Below are 12,494 nucleotides of genomic sequence, written 5' to 3'. Positions count from 1 at the left end.
TCTCTGTCCTCTTTTATTAATATTTGAGTACTCAGTGTAGTACAGGTCTTCTCTGGTGACTCAGACAGTAAGAATCTACCTCAATGCAGGATACCTGGGTTCAATCGCAGGGTTGGGAAGATCCCCTGGGGAAGAAAATGGCAACCCACCCCACTGGAGAATCCCCATGGTCAGAGGAGCCTGGCCAACTGCAGTCCATGGGTTTGCAAAGTGGTACACTCAGTCTGTACTGTCCGGGTGAGAGAGGAAAATTAAGATTTCATGTATGGAAAGAGTAACATGGAAGCTTACATTCAGTCAGTTCAGTTGCTCAGTCATGTCCTACTCTTTTTGACCCCATGGACTGCAGCACACTAGGCCTCCCTGTCCATCACCAACTCCTGGAGTTTACTTAAACTCATGTCCATTGAGCCGGTGATGCCATCCAACTGTCTCATCTTCTGTCGTCCCCTTCTCCTCCCGCCTTCAATCTTTCCCAGCATCAGGGTCTTTTCAAATGAGTCAACTCTTCACATCAGGTGGCCAAAGTATTGGAGTTTCAGCCTCAGCATCAGTCCTTCCAGTGAATATTCAGGACTGATTTCCTTTAGGATGGGCTGGTTGGATCTCTTTGCAGTTCAAGAGACTCTCAAGAGTCTTCTCTAAATCAGTTCAAAAGCATCAATTCTTCAGCACTCAGCTTTCTTTATAGTCCAACTCACATCTATATATGACTGCTGGAAAAACCATAGCCTTGACTAGAAGAACCTTCGTTGGCAAAGTAATGTTTCTGCTTTTTAATATGCTGTCTAGGTTGGTCATAACTTTTCTTCCAATGAGCAAGCGTCTTTTAATTTCATGGCTGCAGTTACCATCTGTGGTGATTTTGGAGTCCCCCAAACTAAAGTCTGTTACTGTTTCCACTGTTTCCCCATATATTTGCCATGAAGTGATAGGACCAGCTGCCATGATCTTAGTTTTCTGAATGTTGCATTTCAAGCCAACTTTTTCACTCTCCTCTTTCACTTTCATCAAGAGGTTCTTTAGTTTTTCTTTGCTTTCTGCCATAATGGTGGTGTCATCTGCATATCTGAGGCTATTGATATTTCTCCCAGCAACCTTGATTCCAGTTTGTGCTTCTTCCAGCTTGGCGTTTTTCATGATGTACTCTGCAGATAAGTTAAATAAGCAAGGTGACAATACACATCCTTGACATATTCCTTTCCCTATTTTGAACTGAAAGGGAATTTGCCGTGTGGCTCAGGAAACTCAAACAGGGGCTCTGTATCAACCTAGAGGGGTGGGATGGGAAGGGAGATGGGAGGGAGGTTCAAAAGGGAGGGGATATATGTATACCTATGGCTGATTCATGCTGAGGTTTGACAGAAAACAGCAAAATTCTGTAAAGCAATTATCCTTCAATAAAAAATAAATTAATAATAATAAAAAAGATTTCATGTTGTTTTTCTTCCACCCAAGTCCAGACCCATGGATCATTTCTTTCCAGGTACAACTGTTATCTTCTTATTTGTCACTATCTAAGTCTTTTCTTTCTTTTGGCTATTTGGGAGTGGCTCTAAGATCCTAGGGGGATAATATCTTCTGTATTTTCTTTGGGAATGCCTCCTAAATCCCAAGGGTTGTTCAATACTGCCAGAAATATTTATTATTTCTCATGGATGAAACCTTACAATTATTTGAAAACATTTAATAACTCTATGATCAAAAATTTGGCCAAATCGGGACTTCCTTGGTAGTCCAGTAGTTAAGAATCCATCTTTCAATGCAGGGGACTTGAGCTTGATCCTTGGTCAGGGAGCTAAGATATCACATGCTCTGGGGCAACTAAACCCGTGCATCACAACTAGAGAGAAGCCTATTCACAGCAACTAGAGAAGCTCATGAGCCATCACATGCTGCAAGTAAGACTCAATGCAGCCATTAAAAAATCAGAGTTTCAAAGAAAGAAAGAAAGAAATTTGGCCAAATTGGAAGCTAATATTCAGAGTCTGAGAGGAATTATTTTAGACTTCTCTCCTAAGGTAAATGTACCTAGGGGTAAAGAAAAAACATTCCAACATAGGTGGATAGGTGTGGGAGTCCTTTTATATTTGAGCGGCAACCCAATTCTTTGAGTAATTAAAAACAGATGCCCTTATTTTACAAATCTAGTCTTTACAGGAGCAGATTGTGTCTCTAGAAACAATTCAAAATCAACCAATTACCAATCCCCTAAGCTCCCCTATTTATCTCAAATGTTTGTAAAACACTGGCCTTAGGAAATCAAAGCTCTTCTTGGAGGAATTTGTATTCTTCCCTCATATAAATGTTAACTGTTATCTAGGCCCTCTCTTTAGAGAACAAACTTCAGGGAGGTAATTCTTATTGGAAGGAAAAAAAAAAATAAGAGAAAGGTCATTTGAAACTTAGGCAAGTGAAAAATCATGTGAAAGCTTTAGCCATCTGAGCAGATAAACTTAACTTATTCCATCAGTAAAGTAACTTAGATGCAACTTTTATAACTAGTGAGTTTTGTACTATTATATTTGATTCATGGCAGTAATTAAACAAAAATGGAAGCTGTAAGGTCTCTGTTTGCGTTATCGACTTAAAAATAATGCACAACATGAGAGTTGTGAATCAAGTTTTATTTGGGACAAAATGAGAACTATAGCCTGGGAGACAGCACCTCAGATACTCTGAGAAGCTGCTTTAAAGAGGCAGGGGGGAGGATCAGTATATATGCAGTTTTGGAGAAGAGGGAGTACATGCAATTAAGCATATATATTTTTGCAGAAGATTTGTGCTAGTCTTGTGAAGGTTGCTGCTAGTCCTGAGGAGCAGTCATTACCGTGAAGGATTTTAGTGCTTTTCTAGATATGAGAAGATACAAGAACTGGGTTAATAAAATCAGCTCCTGAAAATATCCAACTATTGAAAGACCTCTTCTGCCAATTTTTTCCAGAGCACAGAGTGCCTCATTTCTGCTGTCCACCCTGAACTCCTTTCAGAATGTGTTGGAAGTTAGCAGTTGCAGCAGCACGTTATTTAATCCTCATAGAGGTAGATGAAAAGTGTCAATTTGTAGTTGACAACATGTTAATGTGTGAATATATATGTGCATTGCATATGTGTGGCATTTTCTTTATCTCTCAATGTTACTGCCAAGATTAACTTATAAAAGAGCTGTATAATTAATAGGCTTAAAGAAAATTAAGAGCTTATATAAATTAAATTCTCAAAAATATAATAAAAACTAGTTAAAATGAATTCCAAGTTCATGTGATTTGGGAAAATAGTCAGAAATAAAGCTAGTTTGTTAGTTTAATTAAAACAAGCATGACTTTAGAACTGTCAGCACTGAATATAATACTGTTATTCTACTTAGGCTTACTAAAGGTCAAATGAGTTCACATTATCACAAAATTTGTCAGCGAGAAAAATAGTTGGGACAATGACTGACTTTGTCTAATGTCTCATGAAGTCGTTGTGGGTAGTCTAAACATAATTGTTAAGAAAAAGTAAATCAAATAGATGTAAATTGGATTAGAATTTTTTAGGTGAACTTTTCAAATGATTTCCTCAGTTTTTTTGATAACCTGAAATCTTACAGTTTTGCTAATTAAAAAGTGCATGACAGAAGTTCACTGAATATCTGGAACATTGGTAAACAGGATAAAATACTAAGACCTTAATTGCTGAACATGGCTTATCTACCTTAGATTTCTTATTGCTGTAACATTTAAGACTTCTGGATTTGTTAGTAAACATATCTTGTGCTACACTAAAACATCTACTGCAAAAAAGCATGTTTTTAGAAATTATAAAAATTATTTACAAATCTGCCAAGCCATAGAATGCTAATATAAACTTCATATGTTATAAAATACTTCAATATTTCCCTGAGAATTGAGTTTTTAAGGGTCAAGTTTTCCAGTATATGTTATTAGCGCTACTGGAAGTAATGGGGAAAACAACTCTGTATGCAAGGAACATGGTATGTGTGTTTTCAGTAAAGGAGAATATGAGGACCAGAAATATATTTTGTTGAGAGAGGAAAGTAATTTTGTTCTAAAGTGAAGCTGGTTATTTCAGAATGAGAAAAAGGAAGAACACAGGACAAAATATAAATGTAAAAAAGAAAGTTGTAGAAGGCCATGGAAAAAAAATCTCTAGAAAAGAATTTTATTAGTGGTCAGAACTGGCTAAGATTAAAGTGAATTTAATTAAGTGATGAGTTTTAATATTAAAAGTATGCTGGTACTGTTAAAATTTGGTTTTCTTACTATTAAAAGGAGAAAGATTTATTGGACTTTTGGTTTGATGTTGATAACAGATGGTAAAAATGTCTTTCCCTTTTAGGTAAGCTACCTAAAAAGCAAAGATTTCATATTTTATAAAAAATAATTTCCTGTGCCTTATCAGTTTTTTTTTGACTGCTTAAGAAAGCACTCAAAGACATTACTTTGCCAATAAAGGTCCATCTAGTCAAGACTATGGTTTTTCCGGTAATTATGTACGGATGTGAGAGTTGGACTCTAAAGAAAGCTGAGTGCTGAAGAATTGATGCTTTTGAACTGTGATGTTGGAGAAGACTCTTGAGAGTCCCTTGCACTGCAAGGTGATCCAAACAGTCCATTCTAAAGGAAATAAGTCCTGAATATTCATTGGAAGGACTGATTCTGAAGCTGAAACTCCACTACATTGGCCACCTGATGTGAAGGACTGACTCATTTGAAAAGACTGTGATGCTGGGAAAGACTGAAGGCAGGAAGAAGGGGACGACAGAGGATGAGATGGTTGGATGGCATCACTGACTCAATAAACATGAGTTTGAGTAGACTCTTGGAGTTGGTGATGGACGGGGAGGCCTGGTGTGCTGCAGTCCATGGGGTCGGAAAGAGTTGGACATGACTGAGCGACTGAACTGAACTGAACTGAAGAAAGCAGTCTTCTCTACTGAAAGAGCTAGGGTTTGTTTTGTTTTTTGTTTGTTTTGCAACTATGTAACTTTGTGTGCCAGAGCCATCTTTAATTGTTACTTTGGTTAAATAGGTGACTAAATATTGTTTCACATTCTATGATCTTATTTGACGAAGTGTATTTTTTAAAAACCTTTTGATACTTTTGGCAAACTTCCTCAAATCAAGTGTTCAGTGAAGTCTTTTGACCTTGAACTAACTTGGATTTTTAGAGTCCCTGAACCATCTCAGAAGATTTGTTCTCCCTCCTTATAAAAAACATTTTTAACTAATTAGGCTTATTTGCTATGTTAAATTACATGATGGGATGGAGAGGGAGGTGGAAGGGGGGTTCTGGATGGGGAACACATGTGCACCTGAGGCTGATTCATGTTGATGTTTGGCAAAAACCACTACAATATTGTAAAGTAATTAGCCTCCAATTAAAATAAATTAATTAATAAAAAAATTACATGGGAAGCACTGTCAGATAAGAAGTAACACTAAACCTTCTTTATGTTGTGTTTGCATATTTTATAAGCATTTCAGAAATTGTGTGTAATTCCAGAGAGTCTGATATATCCCAGTGTAATGCAGAGTACATCATGAGAAAAGTTGGGCTGGAAGAAACGCAGCTGGAATTAAGATTGCTGGGAGAAATATCAATAACCTCAGATATGCAGATGATACCACCCTTATGGCAGAAAGTGAAGAAGAACTAAAGAGCCTCTTGATGAAAGTGAAAGAGGAGAGTGAAAAAGTTGGCTTAAAGATCAACATTCAGAAAACTAAGATCATGGTGTCTGGTCCCATCACTTCATAGGAAATAGATGGGGGAACAGTGGAAGCAGTGGCTGACTTTATTTTGGGGGGCTCCAAAATCACTGCAGATAGTGACTGCAGCAATGAAATTAAAAGACGCTTGCTTATTGGAAGAAAAGTTATGACCAACCTAGGCAGCAGATTAAAAAGCAGAAACATTACTTTGCCAACAAAGGTCTGTCTAGTCAAGGCTATGGTTTTGCCAGTGGTCATGTATGGATGTGCGAGTTGGACTATAAAGAAAGCTGAGCACTGAATTGATGCTTTGAATTGGGATGTTGGAGAAGACTCTTGAGAATCCCTTGGACTGCAAGGAGATCCAACCAGTCTATCCTAAAGGAGATCAGTCCTGGGTGTTCATTGGAAGGACTGATGTTGAAGCTGAAACTCCAGTACTTTGGCCACCTGATGCAAAGCGCTGACTCATTTGAAAAGACCCTGATCCTGGGAAAGATTGAGGGCAGGAGAAGAAGGGGATGACAGAGGATGAGATGGTTGGATAGCATCACTGACTTCATGGACATGAGTTTGGGTAAACTCCAGGAGTTGGTGATGGACAGGGAGGCCTGGTGTGCTGTGGTTCATGGAGTCGCAGAGTCGGATACAACTGATCAACTGAACTAAATGCTGTCATCATAATTCTAGTTGTTATCATAAAATGTTGTACATCACAAAAATAACTACATTTGTTTATCAAATGAGCTCCAACAGTGGGCATTTAAAAATCTTTGTCATTTACAGAGAGCTTTTGCAAAAGCGTTCCTGTAAGAGTACTTCATTTTCAAAAAGAAAGGACTTTTGATAATTATAGGATTCTGATATCTTTAAATACATAAAACTGATTTGGGTATGCATTTCCAGGATGAAGGGGGAAAAACAGTTAAACAAAATAAGAATTAATAGCATAGGACTGAATGAAGAGAGGAGAATAATTGTAATTTTTTATGACTTCATTTTTGAAACATTGCTACTTTACCAAATTTGAGAAAATTGTTTCTCTTAAGCTACCCAAGACCCACAGCAATATAGTAAATTATATCTTTGTAGTCAAAGATGAAAATATTTAGTTTTTCTCCTACCTAATCCTTCCAGTAGTTATTTATGTAAGTTCAATAAGAATCTGTTCTGCTTATAATAGAACACAATTGGAAACACTGGCTACATTGTGTTTCCAAGGCTTTGACTGAGATAGTATCACAGGTAAAATCTAGTGGTGAGTCTTTGGCTGGGCATCTTGGCCTGAAAGACTTCTAAGAATTCATTCTGAGATTTAAAATTTCCATCAAAGCAGTCTTTGAAAGACCTTATCTATTCAATCACTATTCTTGCTAAACTAATGTAAATAATCAGGCCAATTTTAATGCAAAAAATAAAAAATGGTCTCACTGTGAACTCTGATAAAAACGGGGGTAACTGTAGAGAGAAAAAAATTATGTTCGCACACTTGTAAATATTAGATTCTAATCCTATTAATTGTTTTTGAGGTTTTGTTATATGCAAACTGGACTAGATCCTGAATTCTTCTAGTTTCCTCAAATGACTGACTATAACTCTCCAAGCTGACATTTCCAATTTTCTCGAATCCTTCTGATTTAGAACCACCAAGAGAAAGACTGCTCTTGAATTTCCTTGAAATGGACTATGCCAGCTCCTCTTCATTACCCAATGGCAGCCACATTTCAGGGGTTTGAACGTTGGGTATACATCTGACAGCGAAAAAGGCTCTGCCTGACATTTGGTCCTGTCCCAATGCTCTAAACCTTCAAGTCAAACTAACCAGGAAGAAAGGCAGTTGACATCGATGTTGACTGCTTCTGCACAAGACACTGAATGAAGACTTCATTATTTAAACATGAAGCACTCTCTTTCCCCCTCATTGTCTTGGAGACCCATGTCTTCTAAGCCATTGGCAAAGGAAGCAATCTCTGGAATTTGAAAATGCTTTGTAATTTCAGGCTAGGAAAAAAAAAAAAATCTAATTCCTGGCTTGAACAGGCAAATGAAACAATACCTGAGATTAGTCCATTAACTGTGCCACCTTCGTGGAAGTGGTTTATACCCCTACAGGATTTATCTTTGTAGTGATTAATTTTCTCCTTGAGCTTATTAATGCCTCAATGGTTGGCACATGACTGGACAATGCCTTTTAGGTTATCTAACTGTGCTCCTAACTGTCTATAAATAAACTGAGACACTTCATTTGTTAGATTCCCTGGATTTATATTGTTGAGTTAGAAGGGAGCCAACAGGAGGTATTTATTATTCAGGATTCACTTTTTTTCTTTGGCAAGGCTCTACTGCCCTTGTTAGGGGTAAGTACAAATGAGGTTAAGATCAGGAACCTGTCTTAACCCTTGAACATGTTGCAAAATCTGCTGCAAAAGCAATAGCTATCCAACAAAAATCCTTAGACTCTCTGGCCAAATTTATTATTGGTAATAGAGTAGCCTTTGATTATCTTTTAGCTAAATGAGGAGGTGTCTATGCTGTGGTCAAAATCACTGCTGTACTTGCATTAACACTTAGAGAAAAAGTAAAACTCAGTTACATAAGATCATTGAACAAGACACTTGGCTTAAAAAGGTCTCTCTTTGACTTATTTGATTTTGGTTGGTTTGAGTCTTGGGGACCATGGCTCCAAAGTTCTTTCTAAACATTGGGGATTATCCTGCTTACAATAATCATAATAATCTCCCAATATTATTGTATTCACTCAAAATCTTTAAGTCCATGTTTGCAGCTGCTAACCACCAGGCAAATGATCTCCCTAAGACTGGAATGTTGAAAAAGAAATGAGGGGAATGACAGAGTTAGAAAACTTGAATCTGGAGGCGGTCCTAAGATGGTGGAGGAATAGGACGGGGAGACCACTTTCTCCCCGACAAATTCGTCAAAAGAACATTTAAACGCTGAGTAAATGCCACAAAACAACTTCTGAATGCCAGCAGAGGACATCAGGCACCCAGAAAAGCAGCCCATTGTCTTTGAAAAGAGGTAGGGAAAAATATAAAAGACAAAGAGACAAAAGAGGTAGGGATGGAGCTCCATCCTGGGAAGTGAGTCTTAAAAAGAGAGAAGTTTCCAAACACCAGGAAACACTCTCACTGCTGAGTCTGTGGCGAGCCTTGGAAGCGCAGAGGGCAACATAACAGGGAGGAAAAATAATCAAAACCCATAGATTACGAGTCCAATGGTAACTCCCTCAGCAGAGAAGCAGCGCAGATGCCTGCATCCATCACTAGCAAGGGGGGGCTGGGCAGGGAGGCAAGAGCTGCATTGCCTAGAGTAAGGATTGGGCCCGAATGCCCCGAGTGTAATCAGAGTGAACTAACTTGGGCTAGCAAACCAGACTGTGGGATACCTACCATGCAAAAAGCTCTAACATAAGACACCGCCCAGACCGTGCACAGAACAAAGGATGGAACAGAATTAGCCAGCTGCAGACCATCCCCCGCCAGTGACAGGAAGCCAGTGCCAGAAGGGCCGGAAGAGGGCAATTGCAGCCCCAGAGAGACATTATCTACCAAACGGCAAGCAGGCTCCTTTGCTAACTAAGACTTCTTGGGGTTCTGGACAGTCGTCATCCGCCTGAGAAGGTGCGCCAGTTGTACACCCAGAAAACTGAGCAGCAGGGATGGGAGAGGCGATAAGTCACAGCGACCGTGCTCGCCAAACACCTGAGCTACTGGGACCTGGGAAGGGCACAAAATGCAGGCCCAACCAAGTCAGCGCCTTTGAGGACTACCTGAGTGCCTGAACCTGAGCGGCTTAGACCTGGGAAGTGTATGCAGCCCAGGGCCGGCCTCGGACGGTTCCTGGTGGAGCAACCTAGAGCCTGAGAAGTGTGTGCCGCAAGTGGGAGCAGGCCCAGTGTAGCTGAGACATTGTGAGCACACGCCAGTGTTGTTTGCAGTGTCCCTCCCTCCCCACAGCACGACTGAACAAGTGAGCCTAAAAAAAGTGTCCACCACCGCCCCCCTTGTGTCAGGGCAGAAATCAGACACTGAAGAGACCAGCAGACAGAAGAAGCTAAAACAGAGGGAACCACCTTGGAAGAGAAGGTACAATAGATTAAAACCCAGTCGTTAGTGCAGACTACACAGGAAGGGGCCTATAGATCTTGAGAAATATAAGCGGGACCAAGGAACTATCCAGAAACGAACTGACCCCACACTGCCCACAACAACACCAGAGAAAGTCCTAGATATATCTTTACTATTTTTACAATATTTCTTTTTCTTAAACTTTTTTTAATTTTAAAGTCTTCTATTACTCCTTTAATTTTCATTTTTATAACCTACTATTACTTTTCAAAAAAAGACCCTATTTTTAAAGCAAACTTCTTATATATTTTTTAAAAATAATTTTTGTGACTTTGTTTTTATTTTTTTCTACTTTTCTTTAATATTGTATTTTTGAAAACCCAACCACTACTCTAGATTTTTAATCTTTGCTTTTTGGTAGTTGTTATCAATTTTGTACCTTTAAAAACCCAATCTTCAGTACCCATTTTTAAATTGGGAGCGAGATTACTGGCTTGACTGCTCTCTCCTCCTTTGGACTCTCCTTTTTCTCCACCAGGTCGCCTCCATCTCCTCCTTCCCCCTTCTCTTCTCTACCCAACTCTGTGAATCTCTGTGTGTTCCAGACGGTGGAGAACACTTAGGGAACTGATTACTGGCTGGATCTGTCTTTCTCCTTTTCATTTCCCCCTTTTATTTTCCTGGCCACCTCTGTCTCCTTCCTCCCTCTTCTCTTCTCTGTATAACCCCGTGAACATCTCTGAGTGGTCCAGACCATGGAGCGCACATAAGGAAGTGATTACTGGCTATCTTGTTCTCTCCTCTTTTGATCCCACCTCATCTAATTCCAGTCACCTCTAACTCCCTCCTCTCTCTTCTCTTCTCCATGTAACTGTGAACCTCTCTGGGTGTCCCTCACTGTGGAGAAACTTTTCATATCTAACCTAGATGTTTTATCAGTGGTGCTGTATAGAAGGAGAAGTCTTGAGACTACTGTAAAAATAAGACTGAAAACTAGAAGCAGTAGGCCTAAGTCCAAATCCTGAGAACATCAGAGAATTCCTGACTCCAGGGAACATTAATCAATAGGAGCTCATCAAATGCCCCCATACCTACACTGAAACTAAGCACTACCCAAGGGCCAACAAGTTCCAGAGCAACACAGGAACACAGCCCTGAGCTTCAATATACAGGCTGCCCAAAGTTACCCCCAAACCACTGACATCTCATAACTCATTACTGGACACTTTATTGCACTCCAGAGAGAAGAAATCCAGCTCCAGCCACCAGAACTCCAACACAAGCTTCCCTAACCAAGAAACCTTGACAAGCCACTGATACAACCCCATCCACAGCGAGGAGACTCCACAATAAAGAGAACTCCACAAACTGCCAGAATACAGAGAGGCCACCCCAAATGCAGCAATATAAACAAGATGAAGAGACACAGGAATACCCAACAGGTAAAGGAACAGGAGAAATGCCCACCAAACCAAACAAAAGAGGAAGAGATAGGGAATCTACCTGATAAAGAATTCCAAATAATGATAGTGAAAATGATCCAAAATCTTGAAATAAAAATGGAATCATGGATAAATAGCCCGGAGACAAGGACTGAGAAGATGCAAGAAAGGTTTAACAAGGACCTAGAAGAAATAAAAAAGAGTCAATATATAGTGAATAATGCAGTAAATGAGATCAAAAACACTCTGGAGGCAACAAATAGTAGCATAACGGAGGCAGAAGATAGGATTAGTGAAGTAGAAGATAGAATGGTAGAAATAAATGAATCAGAGAGGAAAAAAGAAAAACGAATTAAAAGAAATGAGGACAATCTCAGAGACCTCCAGGACAATATTAAATGCTCCAATATTTGAATCATAGGAGTCCCAGAAGAAGAAGACAAAAGGAAAGACCATGAGAAAATACTTAAGGAGATAATAGTTGAAAACTTCCCTAAAATGGGGGAAGGAAATAATCACCCAAGTCCAAGAAACCCAGAGAGTCCCAAACAGGATCAACCCAAGGTGAAACACCCCAAGGCACATATTAATCAAATTAACAAGGCGCAAACACAAAGAACAAATATTAAAAGCAGCAAGGGAAAAACAACAAATAACACACAAGGGGATTACCATAAGGATAACTGCAGATCTTTCAATAGAAACTCTTCAAGCCAGGAGGGAATGGGAAGACATACTAAAAGTGATGAAAGAAAATAACCTACAACCCAGATTACTGTACCCAGCAAGGATCTCATTCAAATATGAAGGAGAAATCAAAAGCTTTACAGACAAGCAAAAGCTTAGAGACTTCAGCACCACCAAACCAGCTCTCCAACAAATGCTAGAGGATATTCTCTAGACAGGAAACACAAAAAGGGTGTATAAACTCAAACCCAAAACAATAAAGTAAATGGTAATGGGATCATACTTATCAATAATTACCTTAAACATAAATGGGTTGAATGCCCCAACCAAAAGACAAAGACTGGCTGAATGGATGCAAAAACAAGACCCCTATATATGTTGTCTACAAGAGACCCACCTCAAAACAAGGGACACATACAGACTGGAAGTGAAGGGCTGGAAAAAGATATTCCATGCAAATAGAGACCAAAAGAAAGCAGGAGTAGCAATACTCATATCAGATAAAATAGACTTTAAAACAAAGGCTGTGAAAAGAGACAAAGAAGGCCACTACATAATGA

This window comes from Budorcas taxicolor, chromosome 16 (genome assembly GCF_023091745.1).
Source record: "Budorcas taxicolor isolate Tak-1 chromosome 16, Takin1.1, whole genome shotgun sequence".
NCBI classification, from domain to species: Eukaryota; Metazoa; Chordata; class Mammalia; order Artiodactyla; family Bovidae; genus Budorcas; species Budorcas taxicolor.
The sequence above is the reverse complement of the archived record's forward strand: the minus strand, read 5'-3'. Positions refer to the sequence as shown.